Here is a 12,536-nt window from a genome sequence, read left to right as displayed (position 1 = left end):
TCAGGAACCAAGGACAGATAAATTTTAATTTTCTAAATTTTTTTAGGGGCCCCACGGGCCGGATCTGGCTTGCAGGCTGTATTTTGCCCAACCCTGGGCTAATTGAAAGAGAATATCGATGAGGATGCCATCTGCGAGGCATGGAGTATGGTGTAAGGGAGGAAAAGAGCCATGCACTTAGTCCACAAAGCAGTAACCACAGTGCACCTAGTGGTCATTTTGAGGGCTATGTAGGAAGCCCTGGGGCAGCCTCCCTCCTATAAAAGTAGTGATATCAAGGTATGGAGGGAGATTGAAGGGGTGATTGCCCAGAAAGTGAGGGCTGAAGAGGCTTCATGGCCACCCCTGGAAGGAACCCTGGGCACAGAGGAATTGATGACAAACCAAAAATAGCAGTAATCTTTGCTATCAAGCACATTCTTTGTTTCACTCAACACTGGCCCAGATCATGCCCACCTGAGTGAAATGTGGTAGAGAAAATTAGATTCCCCTGTATAATACCCTAATTTTGCCAACAGGGACAGGATTCCACTCAATTCCTGGAGAGCAGCAGCAAGATTAGTCCTATAAGCCCTGCAGTTTTCCCAGGATCAGAACACATCACAGGAGCTCTGCTGGGCTATTCTGATACCCTATGATTTCTTTTAAACCAGGTGGTACTAATTTTAAAGGTTTCTTTTAAATTAGAGTTGTGCTGACAGTGCTTCACTGGATGTGTTAGGGTAGCTTGTTGTAGCAGGGCACTATGGTGCCTGCTACTGAGAGAGCCAGGAAGACTCCTCAGGTGCCGGTAGCTGAGGTAACTAGAGGGAGCTAATGATCCGCACCTGCCTAGCCAGCTGACAAGAAGGGGCAGGGCCTGGCTCCTATATAAACCACTGGCAGGAAGCCAGGTGGTGGTTCCCTACCAGCAGCTAAGAAAGAAGGAGCTCTCTGCCAGAAAAGAGAAGCCAAACTGGGATGCCAGAGCAGTGTTGGTCACCGCGGTGGGATAGAGAACCTTGGTAGGCCTGAGCATAGTTTGGCTGGAGGTTTAAGTTTGCGTTGTAGCCCAGGGGCTTGTGTTTATGGTGTTGTTTGTGTTTGCTATTGGTTACACTGGTGGTTTGGGTGAAGCTATAAGGGGATGGAGGAGGCCTCACAATAGTGTAGGGACCCCAGCGCCAGTGAGGGCGCTGCATACGGGGTACATAGACCCTAGCTCCAGAGAGGGGCAGTTGAGAAGCCCAGAGAAGGGGGCATTGTTGAGCAACCCCAGTGCGGGTGTGGTGAGCCCCAGAGAAGGGGGCAGCCTTGTGGTGAGCCCGAGAGACAGGGCGGTGTACCGAGAAGGCCCCGAGAGACAGGGCAGCACAGAATCAAGAGAAGGGCATAAAAAGAGAGAGAGAGAGATGGGACTGCAGAGAGCCCGAGTGCCATAGAGGGCATGAAGATGGAGAGAGGGACAGAACAACATCCATTACATCTGCGAGGCTTGGGGCGTGGTATTGGGGTGGTAGGAGCCACGCATAGCCCATAAGCCTTGGGTGCATGGGACACCCATGACAGGGGAACCGTGGCCAAGAGGACAGAAGGTAGCCTCCCTATAAAATATAGAAAATCAAAGATGTGGCGAGCGAGAATCGGAGGGTGCAAGACAGCTGCTTGGCACGGTGAAGGAGGCGGCAGGGGAGAGCACGGCGACCCTGACGTCCCTCCTGTTACACTTGTCATATTTTATGCTTTAAAGTTGCACCTGTTTATAGAGTGGTGAATTATAGCATTATTTAAAGTTTGCTTTTATATTCAGTCTAAAGTTCTGTACAGTCTCATTGTTATCTGAACTTTTCATTTTGCTGGCATTTGCAGTATCAGTTGGCCTTGTTTCTTGCAAGCAGCTTTATGGTCTTGAGTTTGCTTGCATGGTGTTTCTTTCCTTTTTCTATCACTGTGAAAAGTTTTTCTAACGCAACATAGTAATAGTTTTGTTATTCGCTCAAATTAACTGAATTTGGCACTAACCAGCTGAATCAGAGGGATGAAATGATTGGATATGTTAATGAAAAGGTGATAAAGGAGACCAGTGGACAATGCTTAAAGTAAGACACCAGAAAAAGGCCAAATTAAGAAGTGTGCTCGTAATGGGGATGTTGAACAAAGGAATATGCTGACAGGATAAAATATGAAAAATATGCTGACTGCAGAAAGACCAATCCTAAAAAAAGGAGTCATCAAAGGAGTCAAGTTAAAGAAAAGCATAAAAGGGGAAAGCGAGAAAGTTAAGTGTTGTTTTCATCATCATTTACATCATGAATCCAGCTTTCAACACCTGTCTGGATCATCCCAGCCAATGATGCACCCTTTGCTTCAGGAACGGAGTGGCTATCTTTTCTGTAAGGCAAAGTAACATCTGGGATTGGGTGAGATCATTGTACTAAGTGTTTTTTCTCTCTCTGAATATAGGAACTGCTGAGATGATACTTGTTGTATTAATAAAGTTAGACTTTGATTTTAGGACACAGTTGTCTGTGTTCATATTTCACATTCCATTTACGGGTTAATTGTGCTTTAACAATCCCTAAGCACTATCTGCTGATCAGTGGTGCGAACAAATGCTTGTTCCAAAAATCCTTCTAAAGAAGGTTTCCATAGACCAAATCATTGTAGAACACAGATAAAATTCCCTTTCACTCTTATCTGAAATCATTTTCATATCCTTGAATAAAATTTGGATGTAGATATATTTTTGTTCTTTGAAGTTTAATAGCATTATATTTTATTCTTTGTCCTCTTTGATATATTCAATTTAATTTCCTCTTTCCAATGACTAACAGCATCTTCACTATATTTCCTGGCCCCATGATCTGAAAAGAAAAAAACATTTTATTCTTCTGAAATAACAGATTCATATTAGAACAAGAATATTTGCAGATTCTGCATGAACACGAGTAAAAACGATCTTGAATTCATAGTGTCAGTGATGGGTAGTGTGTGCAAAATCATCACCCATCTCCTTTTACATTCTTACAATTTCTGGAATGGCAGTGCCTAGATGGACATGGAAAACTGAAAAAAGCAGTAAACAGGAGATGGAAAATTATGTAAAAAGTTGGAAAAGCCACACAAATTTCTATCTAAAACTAAACAAAGAACAATAAGATGATTGAAACAGAAGCAAATGGAATGCACATTATACAGAAAAGATCAAAACCAAGCATTCACGTTATAGGTTCCCTAAGAGTTGTATTTATTTATTTCAACAAATAAGGATTTCCTTATTTTTAATTGCTTGTGTATTACCATAGAAAGCAGAAAATATGGTGCTAACATTTTAGACTTGTTTCTATGAGGAATGGATTGATGGTACTTTGTACTTTTTCCCCTCTCTCTTAATTTAAAAAGCATCCGATAGCAATCATTCCTATACGTTTCATAGTTAATGATTAACTGCCTTCTCTGCACCTTATGACTTTGATTTATGTCAAAAAGATGTCAGCATTATTTAGTGAATACTATTATGCTAAATACTTGAAAGCCATAATTATTTTATGTCCATATGTGTTCACATTTTTATATGGAAGCAATCTGCCAACTTTTTAGATCATTTTATACACACTTCAGAGTCTGATAGTAAACATCTGATCTAAAAAAAAAATGTCTCCTTAGCTAGCAGTTGTATTGTTTTTCATTCATACTCTCATGCATGTTGACTTAGTACTCTAAGCTGGGGCTGTCCAACCTCTAAGTCGCCAGGAGCCACATTACTGTGTGAGCCACAGGCCCCTAGACTGCACTACTACCTACTCCACTACACATACAGGCAGATCCCACCACTCACTGCTGCGTTATGCATATGGGTGGCCACTGCACCTCACAGGCAACTATTGCACTGCATATATAGATGGAGCTTCTGCACGGTGCTCCCAGATAGCCCTCCCCCCTCAGCTCTCTTACTGCACTGTGGGCTTTCCTGATGCTGTGGGCTGTGCCACCATGGCCCCCCAGAACAGGGTGAGGAAGCAAAAGGCAAGGGAGGGAGCAGGAACCTTGAGACCCCATCTGCAGTAGCAGCTGACATGGTACGGGGAGTGACAACTGGGTAGAAGCTTTGGGGGGACACATTAACTCCTCATGGGCTACATGTGTCTAGCAAGGTCGCAGCTGAACAGCCCTGCTCAAGGTTGTCAAAACCTGTTAATTTATTCTGTATTGATATGTAACAGGTGCATGCCTGACTCACCTGGCCACTGTGGCACAGGTTGCTGGGCTGCACCTAAGCTGGCCATCTCCAGGCTGACCAGAAGCATACCTCCGATTGGCCCGGAGCCCCAGAGAAGTGGGCCAAAAGCATGCTGGAGCACAGGGAAATAGCAGCTGGGACACCAGAAGCATGTCTAGCCATTCTCGTCCCTGCTAAGGGGCCCAGGGAAGAGCCACATGCTCTACCCGCTATGGGGAATACAAAGAGGCACCAGATGTGCTCCCCACGGCTAGTAGGCAACTGGTGGCCTTCCATGTGGCAGCAGAGGAACCAGCTGCCTCTCTCCCAGCCAGGACTCGTAGACAAACCATGAGTGCTTTTCCTGCCATGAGCCACCACAGGAAGCTCTCCTGGCAGGTGGAGCCAAGCAGTGCCCTACTCTCATCACAGCAGGGGATGAGCAATCATCCAGGAGCTGGCTGTCTCCCAGTGCTTTAACTTTTATGGAGCAAACTCATCCCTGCAAGGAAAATCACTGTCCATAACAAAACAAGTACTTAACTCAAAACTGTATCCACCAACAAAGGGTTAACTCACAGTTGTGGTCCTTCCTTAGACCCAGAGAGAAAATGCTGCAGTGTAGCTTAGTGCCCACTGCTAGCACCACCCCATCCCTCTCATCTCCCCCTTCCACTCCTCAGGAGTTTTTAGCTTTCTGTGGGTCAGCAACTCATTGCTGTCACCTGGCCCTCTCCTGCACCAGCAGCTTCACACTTAACTGCCCATAGCTGTGCTCCTGCCACTGTGTCCCATGCCTAGTTGCACTACACAAAAGAAATTTACACTGATGGAGTTTCAGCAGTGCAGCATCCTAATGAGTGAATCCAGAGTCACACCCCACTTTTTTGGCTGTGGTGCATGTGCAATGGGATCTTAGAGCTCACCAGTGTGTCAGCAGAGCTGTTGGGAGCTCTACATGAGCTGGGAGCTCTATTACCTTACTGACTGTTCTATCCAAAGCCCCTATTTTCTGCTTCAAAGCCCCACCCTTCTCAACTGAACCCCTTTCCCCAACACCTGAACACAGCAGTAAGGGGAAGGAAGGGACAGGAAGCCAGCACTAGCTAAAAAAGGAGCCTACAGCACAGTGGGCTTCATGCAGGAGATATGGAGACAACAGCCTGTTTAGCGTACAGCAGAAGCATAGTATGAATGGGGCCTTTACTCCTTTAATCCAGCTTGCTGCCTAGTGGAAAGGGGTATAAAGGGGCATGGATTGCTACAAAATTCAAGGCCCTTGGGCCCCACTTGGTGTGGCCATCAGCAGCTGGAAGGCAAATGAGTGTTGTGTAGCATAGCCATTGGTTATCCTGCAGTCATCTGGCCCCTGCCCTCACCAGACCTCCTGCTACCACTGCTGCCACTGCCAACCTTGCCTTAGCTGCCAGCCCTGTGGATCTGGCCTGGGAGAAGCCCCATGAGCTGGATGTGGCCTGGTGCTTAGGGTGAGTTTGATACCTGCTACTTTACTGTTGGGTGATTCTCTATTGTAATTTATAATAACTGTTCCTTAGGTAGTTGCATTGTTTAGTTTCTGTTAATCCAAGTAAAGTAATACTAAAATAATCTATTATTTAAAATGTGTTTGTGTGTATGTGTAAGAAGCTGTTGGCAGCCAGTAGTCACTAGAGCTTTTATAATTCAATGTTTGTGGGGTCTGCAGTGCTTGCTTGTGATTGTGTAATACACAGAATGTGTCATTGGATCTCTAGAGGGAATTGGTAACACTCTGCAGTGTAGTAATACATTGCAGTGGGGTCAGTTATGTCCATGACAGAGATGTTCTTTATTTTGGTGGGTTCTTTATGGTTTTGAAATATTTGTCAACATTAAATCCAGAACTCATCAATAAAGTGTCCGCATAGGTGCCACATACTTTGCAGACAAAAAACACCCAGATCTGTCATATCTTGGGTACTTTCACTTTTGCTGTAGAATCATAGTTTGGGGTTGAGGAAGGATGGTTTTGTCCTGTTTATGCTGATTGGTTTAGATTGCTGTCATCCACTAATGTGCAGGATGTGCTTGGATGGATGAGGGTGACTAGCTGTGAACTGGACCTATGCCCGTCTTGGCTTGTAAAAGCCAGCCAAGGGAGACTGGGGCCACTGCTGGCAAAGGTTGTCAATGCCTCTCTTTGGCATTGACACTGTTGGGCAGGGTTCTGGATTCTTAAATCTGCAATTGTCCAGCTGCTGCTCAAGAAGCCATTGCTGGATGTTAACTCACTATCCAGTTATTGCCCTGTCTCCAACCTCCCCTTTTTAGGAAAGGTCATTGAATGAGCCTGACAGCTCCAAGTGCATGTAGATACCATTGGTTTCCTGGATACCATTAGTTTGCCTTTGGTCCTGGGTTTATCACAGAGGCTGTGCTCATAGCCTTGGTTGATAATCTTCACTTGAAGATCAACAGGGGAAATTGTGACCTACTGCTCTTATTCCGTCTTTAAATAGTCTTTGATATAGTTGACCATGAGGTGCTGACAAAGTGATTACATGACATGATGAATATTCACAGGACAGCTCTAAATTGGATCCTCTCTTTCCCAGTAGGGAGATCCCAAAGCGTTGTAATGGGTGAGTGCTCATCCTTTCTTCAGGCCCTTTACTATGGGGTCTCCCATGGCTCTGTCCAGTCACCATTCCTCTTCAGTGTGTATATGAAAGTGCTGGGTGACTGTGTGGAGATTTGGAGTGAGATGCCATCAGTAATGATGTGATTGGAATAACAGAGACTTGGTGGGATACCTCACATGACTGGAGCAGTCATGGATGGGTACAAATTGTTCAGGAAGGACAGGCAGGGGAGAAGAGAATTTGTGCTTTATGTAAAAGATGTATGATTGCTCAGAGCTCTAGTATGAAACTGGACATAGGCCCGTTGAAAGTCTCTGGATTATGGTCAGAGAAGAGATCAACAAAGGTGATTTTGTGGTAGGAGCCTGCTATAGACCACAAAACCAGGAGGATGAGGTGGGTGAGGTTTTCTTCAAACAGCTAGTGAAAGTTTCCCAATAACATGCCCTGGTTCTCACTGGGGAATTTAGTCATCCTGACATCTTCTGGGAGGGCAATACAGCAGTGCACAGACAATCCAAGAAGTTTTTGGAGAGTATCGGGTACAAGTGTTGGAGAGTCCAGCTAGGGGCCATGATCTCCTTGACCTGCTGCTCATAAACAGAACTGGTGGGGAATGTAGCAGTGGATGGCAACTTGGTACAGCAGTAACCAAGAGATGACTGAGTTCAGGATCCTGAGGAAAGGAAGGAAGGAGAACAGCAGAGTAAGAACCCTGGCCTTCAGAAACGCAGATTTTGATTCCGTCAGGCAACTGATGGGCAGGATCCCCTTGGAGGCCAGTCTGAGGGGAAAGGAGTCCAGGAGAACTGGTTGTATTTTAAAGACATCTGACTGAGGGCGCAGGAATGAATAATCCCAATACAGACAAAAACTAGCAAATATGGCCAATTTAACTTAGCAGGGAACTCTTCAGCAAGCTAAAACACAGAAAGAAAGCTTGCAAGTGGAAACTTGGACAAGCGACTAGAGGGGTATAAGAGTATTGTTCAGGCATGTCAACAGTGATGAAAGAACAGGTTAGGAACTATTTAGAAATGCTGGATGTGTATAAGTCCATGGGGCTGGATGCAATCCACCTGAGGATGCTGCTTGAGTTGGCCGATGTGTTTGCAGAGCCACTGGTCATTATCTCTGAAAACTCATGGTGACTGGGAGAGGTCCCAGACAATTGGAAAAGGGCAAATATAGTGCCCGTCTTTAAGAAACGGAAGAATGAGGATCCAGGGAGCTGCAGACTAGTCAGCCTCACCGCATTCCCTGGAAAAATCATGGAGCAGGTCCTCAATGAATCCATTTCTGAACACTTGGAAGAGAAGGAGGGGATTAGGAACAGTCAGCATTGATTCACCAAGGACAAGTCAAGCCTGACCAACCTGGTTGCCTTCTATAGTGAGGTGACTGGCTCTGTGGATGCAGGAAAAGCAGTGGGCATGATAAACCTAGACTTTAGCAAGGCTTTTGATATGGTCTCCCACAACATTCTTGCAAGCAAGCTACGGAGGGATGGGTTGAATGGGTAAAGTGGATATCCACTGTAAAGTGGATAGAAAACTGGCTGGATTGTCGGGCTTAGAGGGTAGTAATCAATGGTTTGAAGACTAATTGGTAGCTGGTATCAAGTGGAGTGCCACAGGGTCTCAACAAATTGGAGGACTGGACTAAAAGATACCTAATGAGGTTCAATAAGGACAAGTTCAAAGTCTCGCACTTAGGATGGAACAATACCGGTACAGGATGGGAACTAAGTAGCTAAGCAGCAGCTCTGCAGAGAAGGACCTGGGGGTTACAATGGACAATCAGCTAAATATGAGCCAACAGTGTGCCATTCTTGCAAAGAAAGCTAACAGCATACTGGGCTGCATTAGTAGGAGTGTTGCCAGCAGATCAAGGGAAGTAATTATTCCCCTTTATCTGTGGGGCACAGCTGTACTGTTACCCATTGCATCCACAGGTGGCAGATAGTGGAATGACCTTCAGGGAAGGTTAGCTGTGAAATAAGCAGGGGTACCTCTGACAAATAAGCAGTCATGGACCAAGCAGCAGCACTACCAGGATGTGGTGAGGACAGCAGATGGTAATGCTTTCTTGAAAAGCCACATATATCATTTGACGGTGCTGTGACATGGTGAGCACAGGTGCCATTATAATAAGCCTGCCCAGTCTCCAGCCATGGATCTACAAGTCCTCAATGGTGGAACAGGCAGAATAAGATGTTAAATCCCCAGTTGTCTTGGTCTCCTTGCCATTGGATTAAGGTCCTCTTCTGTTAAGAGCCATGTGGAAGCTGATGTGCAGCAGCTTCTCATGATAAAAGAAGTCACACATAGGCATCTTCCATGAAAACAGCTTCTCCAACACATTCCTCAACCCTTTGGTGACCAGCTAATGGCAATGGCAGTAGAATTGTGACATCTGGAACCTCCTTGTCATGAACTGGCATGAAGGTGGCAGTTACAAGAAGGTCATCTAGCCCTTGGACAAGACAGGAGTGCAATTCAGCAGCTGTAGCTGTGACTGAGCAGCCCTCTTCAGGATCCTCTTTGCTCACCCTCAATGGGGAGGGGGCTAGAAGGTACCCTCAACATATCCAGTCAGGAAGAAAGTAGACAGGCTAACTGCATCCAGTAGGAGAGAAGACACACCATCATTTTTGGGATCTGGAATATCAGAACCTATCATAGCGAACACTCTAAGTGTTGCACTGCAACTGTGGCCTGAGAACTCAGGTGGTGACACAACAACAATATAGCTGCACTGAGCGAGACCTGGTGAGCAGGAGATGGACAGCTCAAAAGACATGGAGGCAGCTACAGGGATTTAGGTTGTAGCCGTGTTGGTCTAAGGATATAGGCAGACAAGGTTCCTTAGGTGAATTTGATATCTTTTATTAGACCAACCCAAATGGTTGGAGAATAGTTATTAAGCAAGCTTTCGGGTTCAAAAACCCTTCGTCAGGCTAAGGAAGCTGCAGCAGTTGGTGTGTGCTCTTCCTGGATGGAGGCAGCTATACCTTCTTCTGGAAGGATAAACAGGAAGAAGAATACTGACTTCACAGAGTTGGTTTTGCCATTAAGAATGAACTCATAAACCAACTCAATGAGTTCCCTGTTGGAATAAATGAGCTCCTCATGACTATTTCTTAAATTGGCAAGGAGCCAATATGACACTATTATCAGCACGTATACCCCGACTCTTGATGTCATCAATGAAACAAAGGAGGAATTCTATGCCAACCTTAACCAAGTCCTTTCTGACATTCTGGAGGGAGACAGACTTATTCTTAGTGAGTTCAACACCAGAGTCAGAAGGCGCACTAACCTCTGGAACGGAAACATCATCAAAGAAAGAGTAGGAAAGGTCAACTCCAATGGCATCCTCCTCTTGACGAAATGCATGGAACATGGACTCACCGTCACCAACACCCTGTTCCACAAGAAAAACAGGCACAAGACTTTGTGGCAACACCCACAATCTAAGCACTGGCACCTAGTTGACTATGTCATCGTCCATACCCAGGATCACAAAGATGTCTGTATCTTCCAAGCTATGCTAGGAGCTGATGATTGCTGGACTGATCACCAACTCATTCATTTGGTTATGTCATTCAAATTGGCTTCCAAACGATGGATGCAGCAGAAGCAATGCCAAAGGAAGATCAACATTGAAGGATTCAAATACCCAAGTAAGTGAGACCTCTTCCACCAGTGCCTCACTGAAAAACTGGTGAATTCCAACCAACAATGAGAGAATGTCAGCAGTGTGTGGGGTGCACTCAAGGCCACCATCATCAGCACCTGTGAAGAGACACTTGGATTCTGTATCAGGAAACATCAAGGCTGGTTTGATGAGAATGATTGATTGATCCTTGAGTTAATCAGTTGCAAGCAGAAGGCCTTTTATGCTGGGCAAAATGACCCCAACTCCAAGCAAAATAAATTGAACCTCCAACCAGCCAAGGCAGAGGTCTAAGGGAGGACCCACAATATGAAGAACAAATGGTGGGAAGACAAGGCTAAGGAGATTCAACCTTTCACTGACATCCATGATATGCACAGTTTCTTCAGTGCCACCAAAGCCATCTACAGACCAAGCATGCAGGGACCAATGGCCCTGAAACTTAAGGATGGAGGAGACCTGATCAAGGAAAGGGGAGCCATCAATGCCCATTGGAAGAAGCATTTTGAAGACCTTCTCAATCAAGACTGTGTTGATGAGAGTGTTCTCAACTCCATCCTGCAACACCCAGTCAGAGAGGATCTTGGAACCTCTCCAATCCTTGATGAGGTAAAGAAAGCCATCAAGAAGATGAAGAATGACAAGGCATCTGGAGTGGATGAAATCCCCATAGAAATCTTCAGGCAGGAGGGATAGGAGTTCACATCACAGCTTCATGCCCTCATCTTAGGATCTGGAATGTGTCTCGGCCGGGTGGAGCCGACCGAGGGAAACGCTGGTTAATTAAGCAAACGTCAGGCGGGCTGATGGATGGAGAGGCGACACAGCGTATTGGTTTTATAAAGAAAGCTTTACTTACACTGCCGATGGTCACAGTGCAGGGAGGAAACTTGCTTGAGTTGCAGTTGCAGACAGACAAACACAAGTGAGATCTCTTCCGAACCGAACTGAGATGAGTCGTCGATATACGACTCCACGAGCGCTTTTTCACACGGGGGATACGTCAAATTACACTATGACGGGGAGTGGCTAAGAGCTGATCAGGCCTCTCTGTCCTCCTCCAAGACGCACACGGAGTTTGCTAGGCTCCACAGCGCACTCAGAGTTCTCCACGAGGTGGTTGTGGAGTCCTCCAACTTGGGCGGAAGCTGCTCTAACCTTTTATACAGCTAGTGAGCCAATTGCTAGCCGCCACGTAGGAATAATTTAGAATCGGCCAATAATGGGGTACGAATTTGCATATGTGTGGCGGGAATTCTTTTGCACCGGGGATTTCTCTCTGCAGCTGAGAAATCCACCGTGCAAAGAAACCTCCATGTGGCAGGAAAATTCCAATGTGCTGAGGCACTAAAAATCATTGGGTTATGATATGCCCCCTTGCCCATGGCACAGCCGGAATTTTAAACCACATGCGCATCGTGAGAGTCGTTATGAGCTCTCTCGGCTGGTTGGTAAGTTAAACGGTTAAACACAAAGCTTAAGTAATTAAGATATATATAAACAAACAATTCTATAGACCGGTCTTTAACAAACTATAAAATACAATAACTTAAACATATAACAACAATTATTGATCATCATCTGACTGGGGAACATCTATTTGGGACTCCCTTTTTATATCAACAACTGGTCTAACTAAAGCACCGCAGCAGAAACGGGAAAGAAGCAGTGTAAGAACAAGTTCTAACCCAGGGAGCATTCGCCACCTCGGTGCCCCCGCGGCGGCCATTGCTGCGTTGACTTGAAGGTGCTGTGATTTGGTGCTCGGTAGATCTAGCAATCGAGCAGCTATAGATTGCCGCTTTGCCCCTGTCAGACCTGTAAGGGGACAAACAAACAAACAAAACAAACAAACAAGAAAAAAGAAAACTGGGAGAACAGTAGGGCAGCGAATTAGCCAGTGGTGAGCTATGATGGGCGACCAGGCTCAATCGCCTTCTAGGAGCACAGAGTAGATTCATAGATTCATAAATGTTAGGGTCAGAAGGGACCTCAATAGATCATCGAGTCCGACCCCCTGCATAAGCAGGAAAGAGTGC

At 45.6% G+C, this 12,536-nt stretch overlaps 1 long non-coding RNA gene across 1 annotated transcript in view; it reads left to right on the top strand.

Moving 5' to 3' along the window:
• The first annotated feature begins 5,614 nt into the window (after positions 1 to 5,614).
• The window catches only part of LOC102382200, an 18,516-nt gene continuing 11,594 nt past the window's right edge, over positions 5,615 to 12,536 (top strand). The window contains exon 1 of the long non-coding RNA XR_322904.1: positions 5,615 to 5,685. This is a non-coding gene — a long non-coding RNA (uncharacterized LOC102382200). The remainder of the gene's footprint in view (positions 5,686 to 12,536) is intronic.

Source organism: Alligator sinensis, unplaced genomic scaffold, assembly GCF_000455745.1.
Source record: "Alligator sinensis unplaced genomic scaffold, ASM45574v1 scaffold528_1, whole genome shotgun sequence".
NCBI classification, from domain to species: domain Eukaryota; kingdom Metazoa; phylum Chordata; order Crocodylia; family Alligatoridae; genus Alligator; species Alligator sinensis.
Note: the sequence above shows the minus strand (reverse complement) of the source record. Positions and strands in the feature narration are given on the sequence as shown.